This window comes from Balaenoptera borealis (genome assembly GCF_965194805.1).
Source record: "Balaenoptera borealis genome assembly, chromosome: 7".
Taxonomy (NCBI): Eukaryota; Metazoa; Chordata; class Mammalia; order Artiodactyla; family Balaenopteridae; genus Balaenoptera; species Balaenoptera borealis.
The window spans coordinates 70,612,856-70,638,558 of NC_138864.1; the positions used below are offsets into that span (position 1 = coordinate 70,612,856).

General features: G+C 40.3%; 1 protein-coding gene across 4 annotated transcripts in view; it reads right to left on the minus strand.

Moving 5' to 3' along the window:
- The window catches only part of DYNC1I1 (dynein cytoplasmic 1 intermediate chain 1), a 336,617-nt gene that overhangs the window by 222,370 nt on the left and 88,544 nt on the right, over window positions 1–25,703 (minus strand). The window lies entirely within an intron of this gene.

The following is a 25,703-nucleotide window of genomic DNA, read 5'->3' on the forward strand; positions in this document are numbered from 1 at the left end:
AAATCACTGCTTGTCTGGAGCACCTGAAGATGACTGGGACACTATGTAGTTTTGCTAGATGACTCTGCTGAGGTTACCGCTGCGCATGAACTGAGGAGAGAAGGAGACAGCTGCTCAAACTCTCTGCTCAGGTGCTTTAAGAAATATGGAAACTCTCTCTCTGTCCTCTTTTTCTTGGGAAAACAGGCACATCCCAAAACTCATCATTATTCAGAAATCCCCAATATTGGCCAGAACACTGCCCTGGTCCATTTTAGGAGGGGAAAATTGGTATCACATATATATTCCTTCAGGCCTCCAGCAGCAAAATCAATCTCTATCACTGAAATAATAGTTTAAGGAAAGGCATCGTCCAATCATTTTCTCATTTCATCTTCATAACATCCTTTTACGGAAAGGGCTGAAAGGAGATATGACTTTTGTGATGTCCAAACAAATCAAAAAGGTGGTTCAAGAGAAGGATGATGGTTCTATCAGTAGAGGCTACCATAGAGAAAACAGGAATAGAAGGAAATTTCAGTGGTATCCCTGAAGATAGGAAAACACATGCTAATGTGGGTGTCCTCAGCCAGAGCATGTATGGAACCAATGGGAAGTATAAGATCCGTGATACACAAAACAGATCTTACCCTCTGTGAACAGTTAATAAATTACAAACTCGTGCACATTTCATTATGTTCATATACATTTCATCATATTTTGTGTCTTGCCTTGAACTGATTTTATCCAGTGTACCATGCATGCATGACCACATGCCTGTCCCCAAATGCTTACTTCATCAGGAAGTATGAATGGGTGCCAGCACCTGCCAAATGACACTAGAGAACAATCAAGTAGAGAAGATTAAAAGTTACCCTCACTTTCTTTGAGCCATCAGCTCAAGCCTTCTTCCCAGTACCAGAAAAAAAAAAAAAAATGTCCTGAGCCTTCAGTATGCTAAACTCACAGTGAGAACAGCCACTTGCGCTATTGACCACAAGGAAACAAATTTCACAGGTTTCGGGCTGTTAAATGAGATCAACTATTCTCCCACAGTCCAAAAATGACTTTATTTTATGAAGAGGAAAGGTTCTCCATCAGATACATGTTTTCCTGCAACAAAATCATCTGACTTGTTATCAAAACTGGAATCCTGTGCTGACAATTTTATAGAAAATCTTATTTCACATTAGGACTCTGTGATAATAATGATCAGGGTTTTGTGTTGTTTGTTTTTTTTAACAAGTCATCAAGCATAACAACCTCCCTGGATTCCTGCCTTCACAAACCACTTTCTAATTTGCACGGTTAGTCCTACCACACTGGTCCAGCACTGACACACATTTATGGAGAATTAAAAGGAGTTCAGGGGCCAACATTAAGTTGACTTTACTACTGGTTCCACTCTGACCTTGAGATCCACTGCTATAAATGAGCTCTTTTCTTGTAGTTAGAATGTATACCTCTCCCCTTAACATCAGTTACTCTTTTTCTGTCTAGCTACCTACTGTCATTAATATTATTTTCAGTACTTTGATCACTCCAGAAATGATATCTTGCCATGATTTTCCTAATACTTATTGAGCTTCTGAGAGGACTGAATAAATTGCACCCAAATGAGAAATAAGGCAAAGATAACAATGGAGCAAGGCCAAAGGAACACTTTCTTTTTTGTTTTAATTTCTGAGATATACATTTCAAAGTAACACTTTCATCATTGATAAAGACTGAGTGAGAAAGCTTACTGAGAAAGCCAAATGGACCTGCTAATTGATTTCCTAAATTAGGCAGATTTATTCACCCACTTACAGGTAAGACCAGACTTGACAGGCCTCCCCAGCTGAGTGTGACCCGAGTATGACCAAAGGCACAGAGGAGCAAAAGGTAACTTGTATGCTTACAGGTATGCTTGCTTCCCCCAAAAGGGAGAGGAGCTGGCTTGAAACAAGTCACTGTACCTCCTCTGGGGATGGAGGCTGGAGGGCGGGCAGGGTGAAGTGAGTAAAGGGGTGGCAAGAGGCCAGGAGTATTATACTAACTGAGCTTCATATTGAAGGAAACATCAGATGTGGGCAGGAAATGCATTCAGTTGATGGAATTCTCTTATGTGGGAGGCTTGGATTAGATTTTGAGGCTATGTACCAAGATGTTGGGGTCTTGAAGGGTCAGATTAATAGCACCACTCTTTCCTGTCCAAGTTCTGAATTAATTGAGAGATAAAACAAGAGACAAAACAAATAAAGCCCAAATTATCATCATTAATACTGATAAAGGATATGTTGCCAGTTGTAACCTAGGTGTAACTTGCTGCACCTTTCCCCCAGATTCTAGACCCTGGGACAGTTCACATCTGACAGAGCCAGCACTTTTACATATGTCACTACCTCTAACTGGTGTGAGGATGACAGTAGTAGGAAGAGGTCAAATTTCCCCTCCTAAGGACCACTGATAAATTAGTTCCATCCAATCAAGAAATGTTGGCCAATTACTGTCCACCAACCTTCCTACAATTCTACCTCTATTAGGAGAAGAAAAGAAAGGCAGAAGAATCAAGAGTTTTGACGGAAGCTCTTTCTTCCTGGAAACCAGAAGAAGGGAAAGGTGGGCATTTCTCTCATACAGTACCTCCTCCCTCATGAAACCCAGGTCATACGGTTGAATTTCTAATGCCTTCAACTAGATGTCCCAGATTTCAACCCCTCAGCCTGTATAAAATATATGGGGACCAAATGGAGTTCTCTTGCCCCCATTTCCATGCCCTTGGCAAGTTATTTGTTTACAACTTTCTTTCTTGCTTTATGCCGCAAGAACTGACCATGCTTCTCTTTCTACTTTTTGGTCACTTCCTCTACTTTTGCAGCTCCTCTTCCCTGAAATTGTTTTTCCCTTCCTCACTATCCCCCAAATATAAGTCTCCTCTTCATGTAAGAGTTTTAATGCTAGTTATTGTAGACCATAGGAAATCAGCGAAGGAAAATAATACATAGGAGAATTTCTTTAAATAACAAGGTACTCAAAAGAGTTATTCCATAGCCTATATATATATAATAAAATGTAAAAGATAACAACTCTGAGATTCTCATTGCCCCAGTTCTGACACTCTTTAAAGCTAATTTTAACCAGTGTTTGCCAATAAAAGGCATGCTTACTTCCCATCTCACGCCCATAGAGGACATCTTTAATTGAGATGAGGTAGAATGGAGTCTCAGAATCCTTCTCAACACAGCAATCCACTTAGTCACTACCAATAGATTTCAGTTGACTCACAAGATAAAACATATTTCTATTTTGGATAACCTCATACTGTCATTTTGAAAGAACTTATCACCTCCCTTCAGACATTCTTGACACTATGCTACTTTCACATGCCATATTTTCTGCCACCTTAGGATTTTCTCCATTTTTTTCCCCCCACTACTTTCCCAATACTTTTTTCGACTGCAACTACATTTTCCTCCTAGTGCTATAATCCACCCTGGGGCATCTCTTTGCAGGCCACTGCATTATCTCTTTTGGTTATAATTTGCTTGCCTGTACTGCTACTACATTCCGCTATCACCCGCACTTGTCCAGTATCTGTATCTTCTCAGCCAGGACCCCTATGGGTCCATATCTGGCAGATTTGGTTTCATCAAGGTGCCCACGCCCAACCCCATCCCACCACTCACTAATAATACTGTAGTGGGATGTACAGCTGATATTTTATTTTTGTCTTCTGTATGTCTTATGTCATTTTTTGTTCTTCTATTATTCTCTTACAGTTTTCTTTTACATTAAGTGAATATTTTCAAATATAACACCTTAATTTTTAATATTTTTCCCACTAAATTTTTTTAAAGTTATTTCCTTAGTGGTTGCTCTAGGGCTTACCATATACATCTTACCTTATCAGAGTCTGCTTCAGATTTATACTAACAATTTCGATGAAATACAGAAATCTTATACCTATATAGCTCTATTCCCTTTCTCCTTTCAATGCTCTTATTGTTACATATATCTATATATGTTATAAAGCCCACAATGCATTGTTATAATTATTACCTCATATGACTATGTATTTTAAAGAAGTTGAGGGGAGAGCAATGATATACTTAGAGCTTTTGTTATTTAACCTTCGTATTTGGTTCTCTTCATTTCTTCCTGTGGATTCAAATCACCATTTGGAGTCATTTCCTTAGGCCAAATGCAGCTTTGCAACCTACTTCCTTTGTGTTATTACTAGCAAATGTATTACATTTCCATAGATTATAGGCTCAGCAATATAAATATATGTATAGTACTTTAGATAATGCTATTTAAATCAGTTAATGAAGAAAAAGAGAAAGTGTACGCCTACACTGTCTTTTATGGTTACATAATTATCTTCACTTGTGCTCTTGGTTTTTTCCTGTGAATTTGAATTACTATCTGGGGTCAGTTGCCCCTAACCTGAAGAACTTCCTTTAGTGTTTCTTATAAGGTGGGTCTGCTAGCAGCAAATTCTCTCAGTGCTTGTTTATTTGGGAATGTCTTTATTTCACCTTCATTTTTTGAAAGAAAGCTTTGCTAGGTTCACATTTATTGGTTGACAGTTTTTTCTTTGAGAACTTTAAATATGTTATCCCACTGTCTTCTGGCTGCCATGGTTTCTAATGAGAAGTCAGTTGTTAATCTTATTGGGTTACTTGTAAGTGAAAATTCATTTTTCACTTTCTGCTTTCAGTATTTATACTATGATATGTCTTTTCTAGAACTCTTTACATTTATCCTACTTGTAGTTTGTTGAGACTCTTGGGTTCGTGAATTAAAGTTTTCATCAAATTTGAGAAGTTTTCAAACATTTCTTAGAATATTTTTTCTATTTTTTCTACTCCTTCCTCTCTCACCTCTCCTTCCAGTACTCCCATTATGTATGCTGAGTCATCTAATGGTATCCCACATTTCTCTGAGGATCTCTTCATTTTTCTTTTTTGGCTGTTGTGCCCTCTAATGAATCCTTCTTTTCAGTTTTTGTACTTTCCAAATCCAGAATTTACATTTGTTTTTGTTTTTTTTTAAATAATTTCTATATCTTTATTGATATTCTCCATTTAATGAAATATTGAAGTTTTTAATCTGTTTTCACAGGCAGTTTCTTTTGCCTTGTGAAACTGGCTATTTTAGGTAATACATTGTAGTGAGTCTGGGTACTGGTTGATCTCCTTTCCCTTCCCTAGGGGTTGGTTATTGTTATTTGCTTGTTTATTTGTTTAGTGACTGGATTATTTTGGTGAAGTCTGTTCTCTCCTCTCACCTCATGGTGTAAAGCTCTGATATTGCTCCTCAGATGGTGCAGCCTTGGGCATCTGCACAGTCATCTTGGGAGGACAGTCTTTTGCAGTCCCTTTAACTGTCCCTGTCCTTGACCACACCCAGCAGTTAAGTTCCATTAATTGCTGGCTGATTGCTCTGTCGTTGTCAACAGTGCCCTGGGACACAAATTTCTCCACAGATTGATCCAATTAAACTCAGGCTCCTTTATAGAGATAGTTTTTGAGTTCAGTTTTTGAGATTTGTCTGATCCCAGGAAGGCTCTTCTTAGTTGTCTGTTTCCCTGGCTCTGGCAAGTAAACTAGCTGGCCTATGACTTAGCTTGTATCTTGTATGCATCTACCAGTTGACTCTGAATTGCTTTATAGCGCAACCTCCATTGTTTTGAGGATGTCGTTAGGCTTGAATATCCCCACAGTCTATTGCAAATGAAGCCAGCTTCTTTGGGAAGAGATTCTAACCTCTCTGTTTTATGGCCTACTTATTCCTCTGGGCCAATGCTCTGGAGCTGGGGGAGGGGACAGTGGCATACTTCTGAGTGACACCTATGCTTTTTGGAGCTGGGTGCTTGGCAGAGTGGGGTCCTGCCATAGCCTCTGGTCTATTTGGCTTGCCTCTCCCTGAATGGAACCTCTGCTTTACACATGAGCTGGTGATTAGGGCCCCAGTATTTTTAGCATGCTGCCCCCAAGGTAAAGTCCCTATTTCTCAAGTCTGGGCTAGGCTAAAGAAGAGAATATCCACCTCTCAGTTGCACTTGCTTGAAGCTTAGGCTCTGTAACTGGTATCTGGGGGCAGAAACGGAGATTGTAAAGTCCTGCCCCTCCCAGGAAGATACAGTAGCCCTCCAACTGGGAGCTGGGAGGAGAGGCAGCTCTGTGTTCTTTTCTGCACCCACCTGAAGAAGAGTTTGCTCCAAGCTGAACTGGGAAGAGGGAGCATAGGAGTAGGCTGTGGTTCAAACACCACAGACTCTTCCTGTTCTTACCAAGTTTTAGTTAAGTTTTCTTAAATAAATGTTTTTTCATTTGTTGTATGCCATTGGTACCATTTCCAGAGACTTTAGTGTTGTGTTTTTTGTTTTTTAATGATTTTCACTAATTTTACTGGGAAGCAGATCCACAGAGCTCTCCATGTTGCCATGCTGGAAATGGAAACTTTATATACTTCTTGACCTAGTCAACATATCAGTTGTATTACTCCAAGAAATAAAAGGCTTGTTATACACTGTAATGTTCTTTAATCCTGATATCTTTTGACTCTATCGTTGATCAAGAATGATGAACAAAAACAATATCCTGTTCATTTTGATGAGCAGTGAGAGTTATGTTTGAAAAGTATTAATGTGCTTTTCTATTTTTCTTTCTGAACATAATAATCTCCAGCCTAGTCTACCTAGGGCATTCATTTGCTAGTAGAGACTTTAGAATTTGATGCAGAATGAAAATAAAATGGCTAAGGTAACATTCAGCTCCCTTCTCCAAAAACTGGATTTTGGAACCCCACAGTACGATGGAGAGTCAGGATTAATTGAGGGAGAAAAGGCATTCCAAACTTCTTTTCCTTACCATTTAGAATATCAAAAAAGAAAAACAAACAAACAAACAAACAAACCCATAAAGATCACTCCTTCTGTCCACTTCTTTCCCCAATCTATGCGGGAAGTTAAACATGGGAGTTTATTTTTAGATAAGTGGCAAGAAAAGGAGCATTTAGGGAGAAGAAGAAGAGATAAGTTTTCAGATACATCTGGATTTCCACTTTCTGAGGAGAAGCATTGGGAGGGAGGAGTGTTAATCAACCAAGAAAAAAGATGAGCACAGGAACCACTGAACCACATTCCTTATTTGGGAATCTACGGAGACCACTATGCAACAGGTCTCATTCACCACAAGGCAACAACCCAGATTCGTTGGGAGTGGTTGGCCTAAAACAGAGAGAAGAACCCGTAAGTGCTCCTAAGCCTCCATCAGATCATCTGAGGCATGGAAACTCAACTGAGAGCCAGTCTGCCACAGGGTCTGCTGTGGTGGATAAAAGGACTACATGGCCTGGGCTGGAGATGGACTTCTTGGCCAGGGGTTGAACAGAAGGCAGGGCACTCACTCAAGTTCTAGAAACAATGAAAGCCGAGAAGAGACCAAGTCATCTAGAGCAAAATGGCCCGTGCTTCCTGGAGACACTGCCAAGCCAAAAGAACAGACACAAGTTCACCAGCTCCATGCTGCAGCACTGGGTGCCAGTGCCCAGGTGAACAAAGATCAGGGCAGAGAGGAGCAGATGTCAGCCAGCATACTGCCAAGGACTTGACCGAGGCCAGAGTCCCTCTCCTCCCTCCCTACTCCACCAAGGCCATGAGACCATGTAACCTCATCTCTCTCCCCTCCAGTTTGGCCATGATCTCAGAGAGAAAAGCAGGTGAGAGTGAGGTTCTATGAGGGTTGGAGCATTTCCAGTCAACTTTAACTGAACATACCAACTGAGACTGTTTACAATAAGAGACTGCACTCTGGTTTATTTCATACCTTTTTTCTATTTTCCCCTAATAGCCAATAGTATTATAGACAGCTGAAGACAAAATAAAGGAGCTGCATTGTCTTTACACTTCTGATTTGTAATTTGAGTAAATTCTGTAGCAACACTGCAAGAACAATAATAATGTTTATGAGTGTCCTGGGCACATAATACATAAAATTTTTCTCTTTACCTCCCCTTTTGTCTTCTCACCAGAGTGGGCACTTTTCAAATATATATTTTTGGCTGCCCAGCATCCAAACACCCTCTTTTAGAGGAGAGTACACCAAAACAGATCAAAGTAAAGCCATGGCCTCCCCTAATATTATGGAAGCCAGGCTGGGCAGTTATTCCTCTGCCTGACCCTCACAGCTAATTCAGCGCATGTAACCAAGGCCTGCCTAGTGGACCCCTTTAAAGCTCAAGGGAGCACAGTCAAGGTGTAGGGAGAAGTAGGGGTTTTCAAGGCAGCAGTGACAACAGAATTTAAATCCTGAGCCTAATGGCAGTGCCCAGTGACAGGAAGTCCAGGAGGTCCAGGTCGCCTTATCAAGCTGATCAAGTTCAGAGGCATCACCTGGCTGTGTTAGCTGCTGTCTCTGTCAGCTCGGACTGCCACAGCAAAATGCCATAGACTGAGAGGCTTAAACAACAGAAATTTATTTTCTCACAGTTCTGGAGGCTGGGAAGTCCAAGATCAAGTTACCAGCCGACTGAGTTTCTCATGAGAGCCCTCTTCCTGGCTTGCAGAGGCCTCCTCACTGTGTCCTCACATGGCCTTTGCTTGGTGCGTGCACATGGAGAGAGAGAACCAGATCTCTCTCCCTTCCTCCTCTTACAAGGCCCCAATCCTATCAAATTAGGATTCTGCTCTGATGACCTCATTTAGCCTTCATGATGACCTCATTTTAGCCTAAAAGCCCTATTTCCAAATATAATCACATTGGGGGTTAGGGCTGCCTTCTATTTCTGACCTAATTCTTTAACTTTTCAAATCCATTCTATGAAGTATCTAATATCTTTCCAACAAATCCCTTTTCTGTTTAAGTTAACCAGAGTTAGTTTCTATTGTCAGCAACCATGAACCTAGACTGATCAGAAATTAGTATCAGAAGACAGTCACTCAGGAAACTGGTGTTGGTTATTCGCCCTAATAAGGGCTAAAGAAAATGAAAACTCAGAGTTCAGGAATGGGAAGCTGTCAGCCATAACAAATCGCTGGATAGTTTTTCTTCTGCGGTGATCTTTAATGAAGTGTCCACTGAAAAGAAGGATTTAAGGGATCAAATTATCACTGCCATTGAAGAGTGTGAACGGCATGAAGAATTTAAAGATGCTAGGGTGAGGTGGCTGCTTCTAATGAGACTGGACAGCTTAAAGAAGAGATGACAAGTTCAAATCTCTATATTTTAGCTCAAGGCATAGACCCAGGGAATTTCTCTGGTTGTGATAAATGTCTTCATAAATGTCTGCAAAATAAAAATGCAAATTTAAAATTCTGTGGGTGCCTGGATAAAGTCCATTGAATTTCCTGCCTTACCAAGTCACTTATGTGAAAGTGATAGTACTGATCAGGAAATAATGAAAAATTGAATATACAGGAGAATACGGAGGCCTGGAAGTACCCCCCCCACACACACACACCAAGCCACACTCTATACCAACCCTTGCTTGACAGCCAAAGAAGACCCACCTCATTTCTCTCTGCATCTTCATCATCTTACATCAGGGTTGAGCCAGAGAGCTGGCTTTACCTACAGACCTTGATCATCTCACCTTCAGCACAGGGCATCATGCTAGCAAGACCTGAAGAGTAAGCTGGATTGGTACCTTCAATACCTTATTAAGACACAAGTAGGCTAGAGGATGGGAGAAAAGTACTTGAAAATATAGAGATTTGCTACTTCAGGAAAGTTGCTATGGGTCTAGTGATCATAAACTCCAAAGTACATGGCAAATATCTTGTTCCTCTAATAGTAAGAGTTGTCATGCTTGGGGGCCATTCTGGCTTTTGCAGGTAACATGTTCAACATTTGCATGTACTTATTCAACCCATTTACCAGGTGACTCAAAAGGCTTCTACTTTTAAATGGCTATATTACCTAGAAATTTTGGTCCAGCAGATCCAATGATGCCCAAAGGGTCTGTGGAAAATCAAAGAGCTCTAAAAGGGAAGCACAAAACAGGTCCCTAGATTTTGGAGCAACAGTGTAGCCTCTTTACTATGTTACTATCCTTTTGAGGGATAGGTGTTGGTTTGCCCAACAAGCAGACCCAAGTAGAGATACCAGGTGACTATGGAAAATATGCATCATGAACTGGAGCGCTATCTGATCCATCTGGCCAGAAAGTCAGGTGGATCCACCGCTAGCTGGCTCATCAGCGAGGGCTGTATACTGAGTTGTGACAAGCAATCTCCCTGAGCCCGCTGCTCTCACTCTCATGTTCTTACTCCTGCGGCACTGCCACTCGTCCTGCAGCCTGAAGAGAAGTGTTGGGTGACTAGCTGTCTGAAAACATTTGAGCCTGGACTCTGGAAATTTCTAAGTGATAGGCTGGCAAAAGCCAGAAGTGGATGGCTGACAGGACACCTCCATTTAGGCGTAGGCCTAAAGTTCAGCGGAGAAGAAAAACCACTACAATTCCACTTGGATGAAAAGAGTTTTGATCAGCATATCTCGTTGCCCACTTGAGCTGGAAGAGTAGACTGAGAAAACACTCTATCTAAAACTAAGCCATGAGCAATGACTGAAAGGTCACACGTAGAGGCTACCAATGGCAAAAGGTTTAGGAAAGAGGTATATGGTGGGACCTTTCAACACAGACCTACAGTGACAGAATATTTATGTACAATCAAAAGTTATGCACTGTGTAACTAATAGGGACCGACTGTATAGCACAGGGAATGCTACTCAATACTCTGTAATGGCCTAAGTGGGAAAAGAATTTTAAAAAGAGTGGATATATGTATATGTATAACTGATTCATTTTGCTGTACGCCTACAACTAACACAACATTGTAAATCAACTATACTCCAGTAAAATTTTTTTTTTTAATTTATGCACTGTGAAGGAGGCTTCTAATAATCAGGGAGAAGAGTTGATATAGTCTATTCTACAATGCCAGTCATTCTCCTGTGTCCAGCTGCACAAGTACTTGCTCAGTGGACTCATAAAGTATCTATAGCTACAAGTATGTACAGCTAGGCCATACAAGGACACAGTTGCCCCAACTCACGATGCCTTGGCTACTTGCCCAACCAGAGATCAACTGAAACTCCCAATATTGAACTATATCTTGAAAGAAAAACCAGCCAGGTTGATCACATTTTTCTATTGTGTAGTGGGGAATCAACTTGTCTTCACTAGAATAACTGCTTATTCTGTATTTTTTCCCCCGGCTAGGCATGCTTCTCCTAGGTTCACTGGTCACAGACTTACTGAAAATATTACATACGGTAAGTTTTGGCTGTCTTCTTGAAAATTAGCTTCTCTGCCTGTCTTCTGAGACTGCCTTTTCAATCTTCAGGTTGATTCCGTGATTTACATAATATCCTTCTACTCAAACTCTTTCCTGCTTAAGTTAACCATAGTTTTTAGTGTCTGAAACTATAAATTCTGGCGCACCTCCTCCCATGTCTTATTCTTTGACCTACTTCTCTTTCATTTCTTCCATCATCTGGCTCATAAGGCAAACAGTTGAGGCAACTCTATGACCTAAGCCAGGTCATCCATTCATTCCCACACCAAATATTAGGCACTATGCAGGCACTAGTGATACACAGAATCAATGTGTCTGTTACCAGGGATGAGGACCTATGAGAAGGGATGTCTTGGAGATCAAGGAAACTGAATATGTAAATGAACTTGGGAGAAGCAATCAGTGATCTATGATTACATATTAACTTGATATTAGGTCTATAATTTGGATATTAGTTCTTTTTTTAGTAAAACGTGCTTGGATCATCTACCTGCAATGTGTGAGCCTTGAAGTCAGACAAAAATCTCACAGCCCCTTTTGTGTTAATAAGAGCTTCCAGGTCCTTAAGCGTCAGTTAAGCTTCTTATTCATCTTCCTGCTCTGAAGAGGTTTTTAAAGATACCTTCCAGTTGTATGAAAAACTAAAGGGATGGAGTCATCGAAACAATATTAGAAGGACAATGTTTTTATTTTATGCAAAATCTTTTACTTCTCAATGCATGAGTTTACAAAGCACATTAACCCTTGATGGCCTAGAGATTGTGATATGTTGTTTAATTGATTCACTCATGTTTAAACAAAATTCTCAAACCGTATTCCTAAAATATGTTTGTTTTCTAGTACAGTACTGTAGCCAAGATATAATCCTATATTGAGCCTAAAGTTCACAGGATGCTCTAGGGCTAGTCTTCTCAATGGCCCTCCCCTCTCTATAGACCTGTAGATTACAGAGGTATAGTAAATAAGACAGTGCCCACCGGCACCAAGTCTTGCTCTGCATTTTACCTTTTTATTACATTTCTGGTTTCATTTTGAGTTGTCATTTAGCACCCTTTTGTTTTTTTATTGGAAGGAATATTTTGGCTAAAATGAGCTTATTTGACTGAGATTTGATTGTACCATCTCTGGCACTCTCACTAAGTACTTTTTAAAAATAAATTAACTTTTAGCATGAGGCTTCTCCTTTGGAATATCAAGACCAGCTACAGCCTAATCCAATATCTATTTTAGTGTCTAATATAAATCAAGAACTAAACCATGAAAGCTCTCCTGACCAATAGCTGGAAAGGTGGTTGAGAGATAGGGAAAATAATTTTTTTTTAACTAGAAAATTTTGTCTATTTGATATAAATAATACCTAAAAAGTAATGTCTGAAATGTCTATGTTCCTTAGATAGCCCCCCACCCTTTTTTTTTTTTTTTTTTTTTGTCTTTCAAGAGTCTTGCCAAGATGATACGAGATTAACATTGTTAAAGAAAACTAATATCCCAGGAGAGGATCTCTCAATCCCTGATCTTGTTAACAATGGGCCTGGAGGCTCTACACTTTGTTCTGAGAGAGGATTAACACTTTAACCAAGTGTCAAAAGGGAAATAGCAGGCATGTTCTAAGGAAGCAAAATGTGGCAGTCGTCACTATCTCTCTGGAATAGTGTCAGTTCTTATCTTAAAAACAGAAGCTAAAAATAAGATTAGGTGTGTCATCTTCACTAGGGAGTTTTAATTTGCATTCAGATGCCACCATGGATTGTCACAAAACACATGGTGGCTCTTTAAATAGTAAGTTCAGAGAAAGTGTGTTAAGGTCCAGGAAACTGAGATCCAGTTGGAGAGTCAAGGTTACGACACCATACCCTGTTTTCTCCCAAGTCATCTCCAGGTGTTTCAGGATTGGCTTCCACTGGGAAATTATATCTCTAAGAACTGTCTGATTTCAAACTTTAGGTTCCAAATAAATATTTCCACTTAGATCCTATGGTAGATGTCTTTATTGGGCAACTTTGTATCAAAGAATTATGTTCTTGGGACCACCAAGGTGTAGGAGGCCTTAGAATTCAACTATCTGCAGTTTAGAACTCAAATCTTAATTCTGATCTCTCATCACTTCATGCAGAAGGACAGGGGAGCGGCAGAAGTGTAGATAACTAAAAAAGAGGTCATACACGGTCTTTAGATGTCCTTTGGGCAGCATGAAGACAGGGCAGAAGGAGTGAATATTCTAGTCTCTAAACTACGGACCATGAAGGGAGAACCCAGAGGGGTTCTCACAACTGCCTCTAATATGACAGGATGAGGCTTATTGGAGGACTTATCCTGCTGGGGGTACAACTTGGATTCTGTCCAATCATCTAACACTTGCTTGGATATGGCTGACTTCACAAAAAGGAGGAGCATCTACGAAGTCATCATTTACCTAGAGGAGTTCTCTACACATCAGGGAGGTCTCCTCACCCAAGCCCCTCTGCCCAGCCATGGTAAAGTGGAGATCAGCCTGGCTTGTGGGTCTCAGCATCTGACCTGCATCATGATGGGTCATGGTAGACCTGAGTGTCCAATTCAGGAGCCACTAATCCCCTGCGGCTATTGAGCACTTGAGATGTGGCTAATGCAACCGAAAAACTGCATTTTAAAATTTAACTTTAATTAATTTAAGTTTAAACTTAAAAACAAATATTTGATCCAATTATTGAACAGCTTTCAAATATGTTTGGAACAACAGTGGTATATGAACTTACTTTTTCAATTGTAAATTTTAAGAAATCTTATTACAGTTCAAGTATTTCCAAGGAAAATTTAGTGTTTGAATTGGGATATGCTGTAAGTGTCAAATACAAACCAGATTTTGAAAATTTAATATAAAAAAAAGAATGTACTGTATCTTGTTGATAATTTTTATATTGATTATATGTTGGAATAATAATTGTTAAACATACTGGGTTAAATAAAACATTACTAAAATGAATAATGGCTCATTATGTTTTTATTGGGCAGTGCTGGACTAGTTTATCCTGGGAAACTATCTCTATATTTGCAGCATTTATATTGAATATATGCCAGAGAGGATGGGAAGCCAAGGTAGAAATTCCCCTCAAGCAGCCAAGAATTCCCCTCAACCTTCCTGCACACCTGTTCCAAACTCAAAGTACTTTATAAACAGTATCTCTGCACAGTACAAACTTTGTGACTGCTTTGCTCTTTCCTGGGCCAAGCCAGGTGGCCTCGGTGACTTTCTCCTTCAATTCTCATAACTGTGTCATGTTCACGGCAGTAACGCCTGCACCAGCCTGGGCACGGAAATAAAGGCCTGGTGGAAACAGAAACATTGAACTCCCCTCCTTACACACTCTCGTGACTTTTCCTTAAAAACCCCATAAAACCAGTGCAGCCTTAATGCATGGATCATATTCCATCCTCCCCAGAATACAATGAGCATTTTCCCTTCTTTCTTATTTGTCTAGAATCATTTCATTCTTCATTTCTTCCACTGATATCTATTGAGCCCTTTCTTTGTGCCAGGCACTGTGTTGGGCATGGAGGTAAAGAACACACACCTTCTAAATGTCCATTGATGGAGGAATGGATAAAGAAGATGTGGTACATATATACAATGGAATATTACTCAGCCATAAAAAAGAACAAAATAATGCCATTTGCAGAGACATGGATGGACCTAGAGATTGTCATATTGAGTGAAGTAAGTCAGACAGAGAAAGACAAATATCATATGATATCGCTTATATGTGGAATCTGAAAAAAAAGGGTACAAATGAACTTATCTACAAAACAGATATAGAGTTACAGATGTAGAAAATAAACTTATGGCTAAAAATATTTTAAACATAAAAGTAAAACGGGGGGAGGGATAAATTGGAAGATTGGAATTGACATATACACACTACTGTATATAAAATAGATAACTAATAAAGACCTACTGTATAGCACAGGGAACTCTACTCAATATTCTGTATTGAGTAGAGAATGGCATACGTGGCAAAAGAATCTAAAAAATAGTGGATATATGTATATGTATAACAGATTCACCTTTGCTGTACACCTGAAACTAACACAACATTGTAAATCAGCTACACTCCAATAAAAGTTAAAAAAAACAAAACACACACACACCTTGCCCTCAAGGAGATCCAATCTAAAAGGAAGACATTTAAATAATAATTAAATATATTAAGTAAATTAAATAATAGCTTGATAAGGGGAAGATGGACTATGCCCATGGTACGAGGAGAGACGTCAACCATAAGTGGAATTACCAAGGAGCTGTCCCTTGGTTTTGGTCTGGAAGGAAGGCAAACAGGAGAGATGGCATTCCAGGCGGGAGACAGTAAGTACAAGCGTGTGGAGGCATGAGGCTGCATGGTGCCTTGGAAAATGCAAGTGGGTTGGTCTCTCTTGGATATAAGAAACAAGGCATAAGAGGGAGGTCAAGGGAGGGGGGTGGCCAACACGGGGCCACTAAGTTCGCATTTATAAGATATCACGAAGAGAAGAGGAAGATCAGAGAACTCTTCAAATGATCAACAGGTTAAGTAAGTTTCCTCCTCCTCCCTCCAGATTGGCTTACATTTTTCCAGCAAGTTAAGAAGTTCTCATTCTCCTAGGGGTCACTGCAGAACCTGGCGTTTCTAACATGTCTGGCCTCATCCTTGTCATTCGACAGCATCTGTTGGGAGCCTAGTATGGGCCCGTCACTTTCCCGCTATAATAAAGATGCAGAAGATTGGCTTCCTAATGAACCTCAGGACCTCACAGTCAGTCCAGCGAGATACTAATAACACAAAGCAGACGTAGTTTGGAAGGGAACCATTATTTTTTTCCTTTCTTATGACCTGGGAATAAGAAGCACGTGTTTAAAATGTTTTGGAGATAGAGATATCCTGCTCCCCAAATCACTGTTACCTATTCTCAGCCTTCTTTCTCTGCAACTAATGACCTAAGCAGAGAGGGAAGATCTAAACTTGTATTGAAAAACCAGTGTTTGTGCGGACCTCATTCCTAAATCTCAAGGGCTTAAATCATTCTCTGGACTGTTTCCCATACATAACAGGTCATTACGATCACAAATTAAGAGAATGTTCATTATAGTACATAGTGGAGAAGAGAAGCTTAAGCTTGGGCAAGTCCAAAGTACATTCCCTTCCATTTTCAAGAGTAAAATGAGAAGATGTCAAAAACCGAACGCATAAGAACTCCATTAGATGTAGAACAGATCAATGCTCTGAGATCAACAGTTTGAATATTGTTAAATTTTCCATAGTCGCATAATGACTTCAAAAATAGGGGACGAGGCAAGACGGCGGAAGAGTAAGACGCGGAGATCACCTTCCTTCCTTCTACAGATACAGTAGAAATACATCTACACGTGGAACTGCTCCTATAGAACACCCACTGAACGCTGGCAGAAGACGTCAGACCTCCCAAAAGGCAAGAAAATCCCCACATACTTGGGTAGGGCAAAAGAAAAAAGAAATAACAGAGACAAAAGAATAGGGACGGAACTTTCACCAGTGGGAGGGAGCTGTGAAGGAGGAAAGGTTTCCACACACTAGGAAGCCCCTTCGTGGGCAGAGACTGCGGGTGGCAGAGGGGGAAGCTTCGGAGCCACGGAGGAGAGCGCAGCCACAGGGGTGCGGAGGGCAAAGCGGAGAGATTCCCGCACAGAGTATCGGTGCCGACCAGCACTCACCAGCCCGAGAGGCTTGTCTGCTCACCCGCCGGGGTGGGCGGGGACTGGGAGCTGAGGCTCGGGCTTCGGTGCTAGCCAGGAGGGAGTCCGGGAAAAAGTCTGCAGCTGCCGAAGAGGCAAGAGACTTTTTCTTGCCTCTTTGTTTCGCGGCGCGCAAGAAGAGGGGATTCAGAGCGCCGCCTAAACGAACTCCAGAGGCGGGCGCGAGCCGCGGCTATCAGCACGGATCCCACAGCAACAGGGGCGCAGAGAGAAAAACGGAGAGATTCCCGCACGGAGGCTCGGCGCTGAGCAGCGCTCACCAGCCCAAGAGGCTTGTCTGCTCACCCGCTGGGGCGGGCAGGGGCTGGGAGCTGAGGCTCGGGCTTCGGTGCTAGCCAGGAGGGAGTCCGGGAAAAAGTCTGCAGCTGCCGAAGAAGCAAGAGACTTTTTCTTGCCTCTTTGTTTCGCGGCGCGCAAGGAGAGGGGATTCAGAGCGCCGCCTAAACGAACTCCAGAGGCGGGCGCGAGCCGCGGCTATCAGCGCGGACCCCAGAGACGGGCAGGAGACGCTAAGGCTGCTGCTGCCGCCACCAAGAAGCCTGTGTGCGAGCACGGGTCACTCTCCACACCACCCCTCCCGGGAGCCGGTGCAGCCCACCACTGCCGGGCTCCCGTGATCCGGGGACAACTTCCCCGGGAGTACGCACGGCGCGCCTCAGGCTGCTGCAACGTCACGCCAGCCTCTGCCGCCGCAGGCTCGCCCCGCATCCGTACCCCTCCCTCCCACTGTCCTGAGTGAGCCAGAGCCCCGGAAGCAGCTGCTCCTTTAACCCCGTTCTGTCTGGGCGGGGAACAGACGCCCTCAGGCGACCTACATGCAGAGGCGGGTCCAAATCCAAAGCTGAACCCTGGGAGCTGTGCGAACAAAGAAGAGAAAGGGAAATCTCTCCCAGCAGCATCAGAAGCAGTGGATTAAAGCTCCACAAACAACTTGATGTGCCTGCATCTGTTGAATACCTGAATAGACAACGAATCATCCCAAATTCAGGAGGTGGACTTTGGGAGCAGGATATATTAATTTTTCCCCTTTTCCTTTTTTTGTGAGTGTATATGTGTATGCTTCTGGGTGAGATTTTGTCTGTATAGCTTTGCTTTCACCATTAGTCCTAGGGTTAGGTCCGTCCGTTTTTTTGTTTTTTTGTTTTTCTTTTTTTTCTTTTTTTTTACTTAAAAAAATTTTTTTTCCTAATAAATGTTTTCTTAATAATTTTTTCCTTATTTCCTATTTTTAGAAATTAAAAAAAATTTTTAATAAGTTTTTTCATATTTTTTATTTTTAAAAATTAAAAAAAATTTTTCTTAATAAATTTTTTCTTAACTTTTTTCTTATTTTTTATTATAAAAAATTAATAAATCTATTTTTAAAAACTAAAAAAAATTTTTTTTTCTTAATAAATTTATTCTTAATTATTTTTTCTTATTTTTTATTATAATAGTTTTATTTTATTTTATTTTATCCTCTTTTTTTCTTTCTTTCTACTTTTTTCTCCCTTTTATTCTGAGCCGTGTGGATGAAGGGCTCTTGGTGCTCCAGCCAGGCATCAGGGCTGTACCTCTGAGGTGGGAGAGCCAACTTCAGAACACTGGTCCACAAGAGACCTCCCAGCTCCACGTAATACCAAACGGCAAAAATCTCTCAGAGATCTCCATCTCAACATCAAGACCCAGCTTCATTCAACGACCAGCAAGCTACAGTGCTGGACACCCTATGCCAAACAACTAGCAAGACAGGAACACAGCCCCATCCATTAGCAGAGAGGCTGCCTAAAATCATAATAAGGCCACAGACACCCCAAAACACACCACCAGACGTGGACGTGCCCACCAGAAAGACAAGATCCAACCTCATCCACCAGAACACAGGCACTAGTCCCCTCCACCAGGAAGCCTACACAACCCACTGAACGAACCTTAGCCACTGGGGACAGATACCAAAAACAACGGGAACTACGAACCTGCAGCCTGTGAAAAGGAGACCCCAAACACAGTAAGATAAGCAAAATGAGAAGACAAAAAAACACACAGCAGGTGAAGGAGCAGGGTCAAAACACACCAGACCTAACAAATGAAGAGGAAATAGGTAGTCTACCTGAAAAAGAATTCAGAATAATGATAGTAAGGATGATCCAAAATCTTGGAAATAGAATAGACAAAATGCAAGAAACATTTAATAAGGACGTAGAAGAACTAAAGAGGAACCAAGCAACGATGAAAAACACAATAAATGAAATTAAAAATACTCTAGACGGGATCAATAGCAGAATAACTGAGGCAGAAGAAAGGATAAGTGACCTGGAAGATAAAATGGTGGAAATAACTACTGCAGAGCAGAATAAAGAAAAAAGAATGAAAAGAACTGAGGACAGTCTCAGAGACCTCTGGGACAACATTAAACGCACCAACATTCGAATTATAGGGGTCCCAGAAGAAGAAGAGAAAAAGAAAGAGACTAAGAAAATATTTGAAGAGATTATAGTTGAAAACTTCCCTAATATGGGAAAGGAAATAGTTAATCAAGTCCTGGAAGCACAGAGAGTCCCATACAGGATAAACCCAAGGAGAAACACGCCAAGACACATATTAATCAAACTATCAAAAATTAAATATAAAGAAAACATATTAAAAGCAGCAAGGGAAAAGCAACAAATAACACACAAGGGAATCCCCATAAGGTTAACATCTCATCTTTCAGCAGAAACTCTGCAAACCAGAAGGGAGTGGCAGGATATACTTAAAGTGATGAAGGAGAAAAACCTACAACCAAGATTACTCTACCCAGCAAGGATCTCATTCAGATTTGATGGAGAAATTAAAACCTTTACAGACAAGCAAAAGCTGAGAGAGTTCAGCACCACCAAACCAGCTTTACAACAAATGCTAAAGGAACTTCTCTAGGCAAGAAACACAAGAGAAGGAAAACACCTACAATAACAAACCCAAAACATTTAAGAAAATGGGAATAGAAACATACATATCAATAATTACCTTGAATGTAAATGGATTAAATGCTCCCACCAAAAGACACAGGCTGGCTGAATGGATACAAAAACAAGACCCATATATATGCTGTCTACAAGAGACCCACTTCAGACCTAGAGACACATACAGACTGAAAGTGAGGGGATGGAAAAAGATATTCCATGCAAATGGAAATCAAAAGAAAGCTGGAGTAGCAATTCTCATATCAGACAAAATAGACTTTAAAATAAAGACTATTACAAGAGACAAAGAAGGACAATACATAATGATCAAGGGATCAATCCAAGAAGAAGATATAACAATTGTAAATATTTATGCACCCAACATAGGAGCACCTCAATACGTAAGGCAAATACTAACAGCCATAAAAGGGGAAATCGACAGTAACACAATCATAGTAGGGGACTTTAACAGCCCACTTTCACCAATGGACAGATCATCCAAAATGAAAATAAATAAGGAAACACAAGCTTTAAATGATACATTAAACAAGATGGACTTAATTGATATTTATAGGACATTCCACCCAAAAACAACAGAATACACATTTTTCTCAAGTGCTCATGGAACATTCTCCAGGATAGATCATATCTTGGGTCACAAATCAAGCCTTGGTAAATTTAAGAAAATTGAAATCGTATCAAGTATCTTTTCGACCACAACGCTATGAGACTAGATATCAATTACAGGAAAAGATCTGTAAAAAGTACAAACACATGGAGGCTACACAATACACTACTTAATAACGAAGTGATCACTGAAGAAATCAAAGGGGAAATCAAAAAATACCTAGAAACAAATGACAATGGAGACACGACGACCCAAAACCTATGGGATGCAGCAAAAGCAGTGCTAAGAGGGAAGTTTATAGCAATACAAGCCTACATCAAGAAACAGGAAACATCTCGAATAAACAACCTAACCTTGCACCTAAAGCAATTAGAGAAAGAAGAGCAAAAAAACCCCAAAGCTAGCAGAAGGAAAGAAATCATAAAGATCAGATCAGAAATAAATGAAAAAGAAATGAAGGAAACAATAGCAAAAATCAATGAAAGTAAAAGCTGGTTCTTCGAGAAGATAAACAAAATTGATAAACCATTAGCCAGACTCATCAAGAGAAAAAGGGAGAAGACACAAATCAATAGAATTAGAAATGAAAAAGGAGAAGTAACCCCTGACACTGCAGAAATACAAACGATCATGAGAGATTACTACAAGCAACTCTATGCCAATAAAATGGACAACCTGGAAGAAATGGACAGATTCTTAGAAATGCACAACCTGCCGAGACTGAACCAGGAAGAAATAGAAAATATGAACAGACCAATCACAAGCACTGAAATCGAAACTGTGATTAAAAATCTTCCAAAAAACAAAAGCCCAGGACCAGATGGCTTCACAGGAGAATTCTATCAAACATTTAGAGAAGAGCTAACACCTATCCTTCTCAAACTCTTCCAAAATATTGCAGAGGGAGGAACACTCCCAAACTCATTCTAAGAGACCACCATTACCCTGATACCAAAACCAGACAAAGATGTCACAAAGAAAGAAAACTACAGGCCAATACTACTGATGAACATAGATGCAAAAATCCTCAACAAAATACTAGCAAACAGAATCCAACAGCACATTAAAAGGATTATACACCATGATCAAGTGGGGTTTATTCCAGGAATGCAAGGATTCTTCAATATACGCAAATCAATCAACGTGATACACCATATTAACAAATTGAAGGAGAAAAACCATATGATCATCTCAATAGATGCAGAGAAAGCTTTCGACAAAATTCAACACCCATTTATGATAAAAGCCCTGCAGAAAGTAGGCATAGAGGGAACTTTCCTCAACATAATAAAGGCCATATATGACAAACCCACAGCCAACATTGTCCTCAATGGTGAAAAACTGAAACCATTTCCACTAAGATCAGGAACAAGACAAGGTTCCCCACTCTCACCACTATTATTCAACATAGTTTTGGAAGTGTTAGCCACAGCAATCAGAGAAGAAAAAGAAATAAAAGGAATCCAAATCGGAAAAGAAGAAGTAAAGCTGTCACTGTTTGCAGATGACATGAGACTATACATAGAGAATCCTAAAGATGCTACCAGAAAACTACTAGAGCTAATCAATGAATTTGGTAAAGTAGCAGGATACAAAATTAATGCCCAGAAATCTCTTGCATTCCTATACACTAATGATGAAAAATCTGAAAGTGAAATTAAGAAAACACTCCCGTTTACCATTGCAACAAAAAGAATAAAATATCTAGGAATAAACCTACCTAAGGAGACAAAAGACCTGTATGCAGAAAATTATAGGACACTGAGGAAAGAAATTAAAGATGATACAAATAGATGGAGAGATATACGATGTTCTTGGATTGGAAGAATCAACATTGTGAAAATGACTCTACTACCCAAAGCAATCTACAGATTCAATGCAATCCCTATCAAACTACCAATGGCATTTTTCACAGAACTAGAACAAAAAATTTCACAATTTGTATGGAGACACAAAAGACCCCGAATAGCCAAAGCAATCTTGAGAACGAAAAATGGAGCTGGGGGAATCAGGCTCCCTGACTTCAGACTATATTGCAAAGCTACAGTAATCAAGACAGTTTGGTACTGGCACAAAAACAGAAATATAGATCAATGGAACAGGATAGAAAGCCCAGAGATAAACCCACGCACATATGGTCACCTTATCTTTGATAAAGGAGGCAAGCATATACAGTGGAGAAAAGACAGCCTCTTCAATAAGTGGTGCTGGGAAAATTGGACAGGTACATGTAAAAGTATGAAATTAGAACACTCCCTGACACCATACACAAAAATAAACTCAAAATGGATTAAAGACCTAAGTGTAAGGCCAGACACTATCAAACTGTTAGAGGAAAACATAGACAGAACACTCTATGACATAAATCACAGCAAGATCCTTTTTGACCCAGCCCCTAGAGAAATGGAAATAAAAACACAAATAAACAAATGGGACCTAATGAAACTTAAAAGCTTTTGCACAGCAAAGGAAACCATAAACAAGACCAAAAGACAACCCTCAGAATGGGAGAAAATATTTGCAAATGAAGCAACTGACAAAGGATTAATCTCCAAGATTTACAAGCATCTCATGCAGCTCAATAATAAAAAAACAAACAACCCAATCCAAAAATGGGCAGAAGACCTAAATAGACATTTCTCCAAAGAAGATATACAGATGGCCAACAGACACATGAAAGAATGCTCAACATCATTAATCATTAGAGAGATGCAAATCAAAACTACAATGAGGTATCATCTCACACCGGTCAGAATGGCCATCATCAAAAAATCTACAAACAATAAATGCTGGAGAGGGTGTGGAGAAAAGGGAACACTCTTGCACTGTTGGTGGGAATGGAAATTGATACAGCCACTATGGAGAACAGGATGGAGGTTCCTTAAAAAACTAAAAATAGAACTACCATATGACCCAGCAATCCCACTACTGGGCATATACCCTGAGAAAACCATAATTCAAAAAGAGTCATGTACCAAAATGTTCATTGCAGCTCTATTTACAATAGCCAGAACATGGAAGCAACCTAAGTGTCCATCATCGGATGAATGGATAAAGAAGATGTGGCACATATATACAATGGAATATTACTCAGCCATAAAAAGAAATGAAATGGAGGTATTTGTAATGAGGTGGATGGAGTTAGAGTCTGCCATACAGAGTGAAGTAAGTCAGAAAGAGAAAAACAAATACAGTATGCTAACACATATATATGGAATCTAAGGAAAAAAAAAAAAGGTCATGAAGAACCTAGTGGCAAGACGGGAATAAAGACACAGACCTACTAGAGAATGGACTTGAGGATATGGGGAGGGGGAGGGGTGAGATGTGACAGGGTGAGAGAGTGTCATGGACATATATACACTACCAAATGTAAAATAGATAGCTAGTGGGAAGCAGCCACATAGCACAGGGAGATCAGCTCGGTGATTTGTGACCACCTAGAGGGGTGGGATAGGGAGGGTGGGAGGGAGGGAGCTGCAAGAGGGAAGAGATATGGGAACATATGTATATGTATAACTGATTCACTTTGTTATAAAGCAGAAACTAACACACCATTGTAAAGCAATTATACTCCAATAAAGATGTTTTAAAAAAAAAAAATCAGCGTTCCTTCATACACCATGGGCAATAATGAGCTAAAACAGATCTTATACGCACCACAGCTTTACGTATTATCCATCCAAGAGCCTCATTGTGTCATGAAATTCAGTAGTTCATTGTTTCCTGACCCTGAACGGCTGCAGTCATCATGAAAACACTGCCATGGCCCAAGCTCCCAAATTGGAAGCCAATCCAAACCTGCCACGTGGTAGAGCCTCCCCACTTCACTCAGCAGGTGAAAGACAAGCATGGGGCACCCCCGTCAGCCAGGGGCTGGACGACACCGGGCAGCCAGAGGTCAAGGAATCATCTGTGGTGAGAGGATGATTTGCTGAACTCAAATCCAAAGTTCTTCCTGTCTAAACCCATCGGGGATTGCTTTACTGTCTAGAGATACGGTAGCTCACTTTGAGTTCAAATCTGTATTGTGGAATTTGAACCATCAAAACACCCATCACCATAAAAAAGCTCTGTGAGTCCTGTTAACAAAACAGAAAGAACTTCTGCCAAGAGCTGAGAAATAAATTCCTTCTCTCATGCTGCTTGGACCACAGCATAATGAGGGCTCCCAAGCTCTCTCTGCAGTAATAAAATGGAATGCCCAGGCTTCTCCTTTTGATGTGTTCCAGTTTAAAAGTTTAGAGTTGATGCCTTTTCATCCTTAATTTATCTTCCCTTGTAAATATTTCTGTACCATTTCCAATATCTAAAGTCTACACATTTCCAAAAAATAATTCACTCCTTCTCCTATTTCAGTTGTATAACTTTATGTTATGGGTCAAATTTGGGGCTAAATAAACATACCTCAGGCTACAGCTCTGCAAATACCTCTGGCAGCAAATTAACTCAAACAAATGTTTTGGTTGGGTGACGAGGTTATTTTTAATGATCTTCCTGATCTGCCTAGAGGCCCAAGGATAGACTAGGTGAACTCCCAAAGGCTTTTCTAACTTTGTATTTTCTGCCACATTAATATACAGTTCTCAAGTTCACTGAAATAGTTGGTTTAAAATTTCACCACCAGAGGGTGCTACTTGTTTGCTTCTAAAATTCATTTCTTATCACGTGAAAAACAGAGGCCCTGCTACCAAAGAATCATCACCACGCCAGACAGCATTAACCAAGAAAGGTTTTCAGAAGGCCTGTAGGCAGCGCTCTACTTCAAGGAATCCGATTTCACTTGTGTTTTGATGTTATGTGTTTAAAACCAAAATTGAAAAGCTCTGTAACTTGCACAAACCAAAGTGCACTGATTTATATATGCTGTAAACCAAGCACGGAATGCGAATCATTTTTCATTTTCATGGCTTTTGTTCAGTACTTACTACACAACAACAATGAACCCAGAATGCTAACATCCTCTTCACCACACCAGACAATAAAATAACAAAGTAAAAAGAGAATTTGCTTGGCTATAAAAACAGTGCTATATTCTCTAACAATGCAACCTTCACTTATCCTATTTTAAGTGCACACATCTCCTGTTTCTGCTTTGGAGTAATTTTGCTTTGGTGTAATTTTTGACTTCTAGGAAGCATTTTGATT